This window comes from Ciona intestinalis, unplaced genomic scaffold, assembly GCF_000224145.3.
Source record: "Ciona intestinalis unplaced genomic scaffold, KH HT000685.1, whole genome shotgun sequence".
NCBI classification, from domain to species: domain Eukaryota; kingdom Metazoa; phylum Chordata; class Ascidiacea; order Phlebobranchia; family Cionidae; genus Ciona; species Ciona intestinalis.
Window position 1 is genome coordinate 1 of NW_004191006.1, and position 2,955 is coordinate 2,955.

Consider the following 2,955-nt stretch of genomic DNA (forward strand, 5'->3'; position numbering starts at 1 on the left):
AGTGGTGACTTCATCAACATCATCATATCGTCGCCTATGATAATATCCTTGTTACTAGTTAAAAAGTGGTTGTGACGTCACAAACCGTGTCATAATCGGGGAATCTCTTTGTTCGAATCGCGTCGATCGTCTTTGTGGGATCATGGGGTCATCAGGCAACTGAAATCCAAAGTGATTATTATGACGTCACAAGTTCTATGACGTCACAAGCACTGTACCACGCCCACCTCAAATGGTGAGTAAGATCGTCGGTTCGGTTGTCCGATCTTTGGAAGTCGGAGTGGTGAGCTAAGCTGTGACATCGCTTCGTCGTCGTCATCGCCCCACCTGTCAATCAAATATAATCTGTCAATCAAATACAACTTGTCAATCAAACATCACCTGTCAATCAAACACAACCTGCCAATCAAACACTACATGTCAATCAAACACAACCTGCCAATCAAACACAACCTGAATCAAACGCCACATGTCAATCCAACACAACCTGCCAATCAATCACTACCCGTCAATCAAACACCGCCTGTTAATTAACACACCCTGTCAATCAACACAAAGCCCATTGTTCAAACCGGAAGTTACCTTCGACGACGCGCGTAATCACGTGACGTATCACTCCTCAACGAAAACGAATAATCGTCGTTTCCATAACGACGGTAATCGTCATCACTATATTTAACTGGCATTCTCCTAGGTAACTATAGCAACTGATGACGTAATCTGTAATAAGATAATAGTGATGACATAATAATATGTAATACACATATGACGCTAATTTAATTTATTCAAAGTAATTAGGATTTAATTCGATCAGTTGGGAGTTAGCAGCTGCGGGTAAAGTAATTGATAGATTAATATTTAATTTAACAAAATGGTGGATGCGTGTAACTATGAGGTGACTATACTTGAACGCATGTAGATGTTTCGGACAGTAACTTGGTGGATAGTAACCTCTTTTACACTGATGATGGACCAAGTTACTGTCTGGATACTAAACTCATGATCAGCAGATGTTTCGGACAGTAACTTGGTGGATAGTAACCTCTTTTACACTGATGATGGACCAAGTTACTGTCTGGATACTAAACTCATGATCAGCAGATGTTTCGGACAGTAACTTGGTGGATAGTAACCTCTTTTACACTGATGATGGACCAAGTAAAATACTTCCACTATAAAGCTACATTTCTGTCTAATTTAAATTATAAACCGCCAAAGTCTGAACGTATGTAACTTATTTATCCTCGCATGGCAGGGCAACGACAGTCTTTACAACACAGGTGTTCTGTTTCATACACCTCGTGCCAGCTTACAAGTTACCACGTATGTAACTTTGTAGCTAACTGTATTGCATAGTAGTTACAAACTCCAAATCAGTACAACTCTATCTTAAACTATGCGATGCAACTTTACCATAACCCGCCCCGACAACACTGATGTCTGTTTGAATGTCTTTGCCGTGGACGCTTTAAGTGGGTCGGGACGTCATCACCTAAGTTAGTTGCTGCGAAATGTCAGCTGTCATTGTAGCGATTGTGACGTTATAAATAGGTGATGATGACGTTTTAGCAACTTGAGTGTGGATTCCAAATTCGGTTCATTCGTATCGTTGTCGTATACGTTAAAGGGCCTAAACACACCCCACGTCACTTTTATTTTTTATGGTAAATTCATAAAGCGACCGTTTTATTGATTCCAAAAATACTTTGCTGATTAAAATTGGTCCAGTATAGGCGGAGATATTCGTCCTCAAACAGTGATCTCTAGCGCTATCTTTTTTTTACTACGAGCTCCGTGATTGTGACGTAGGAACGTACTAGTCAGTGACTGATTCATTCGTAAAAGCGGAACCTGCCTTTTTTTTGTTCTTTTTTGCGCTTTTTTTGTTCTCTCGTTTTTCGCTGAAAACACTGCCTCTCGTCTTTCTGAATGAGAGCGGCCACGCTTCAACAATTTTGTGACGTGTTTGTCACGTGGGTAGTACACTTCTCAATTTTTTTCGCCACGCAACTTTCAAATCAGTTTTTTGAATTTCACGGTGTTTGAGCTGGAATATCTTTGGTTATACAGAACCGATTAAAACAAGTAAGGTGTCGTTGGAATTAGAAAAACACACTCTATTGATTAAAGCGAAGTACATTTGGGGTGTGTTTAGGCCCTTTAACCAATGTCACATCTATTATGACGTCACATTGCTAATACATATATTTGTAACTTGTTCTTCTAGAAACAAAGAAATATCAATATACACCCAGCAGTTATTAACGGTACAACCTGCGCTGAACAACACTGGGTGTAGATATTTTTTTGTTTTTTTAGCAATACAGTATAGGTTGGGGTAAGATGGGACAAGTTTTCATTCTCTTTTGTCGTCCCATTTGGTAGCAAGCAATGAACTAATGTTTACAGAATTACATAACTGTATTCCCACAACTTCAAAAGAGGGTTGTTAATTGTAATTTTCACGCACCCGGAAACATATATCTATACAAGTATCGTGCATATTATTATTATATATGTTGTATAAATAACTCCCTATCTCACGACAGGTTTATTATTTCTATGAATCAGCCTTCCACCTGCCATAACAATCATCATCGTGATGCAAACAATGGGTTGTTACGTCTCACGAACTTCGTGACGTAGAATATGAATCACAATGATTATTGTCACGTCATAACCGGGATAAATGGAACGCGGGACTTCTGCGATCTTCACTTCGATCTTGAAAATGTGGGAACGATTTTTCATCTTCGTCGTTCTTTGTTGTGCTAGCAAAGGTATGTAGGTTTATTATTTTATATAGTAGGGTGGGGAAGATGGGACACCTTTAGCACATAATATCCAGATATCCTGATCGTTGTTTACTACTAAATGGGCGAGAAATAGAGTTAAAAAGTGTCCCATCTTCCCCAATCCTACCATGTATTATTTTACAATATTTCATATGGGTGA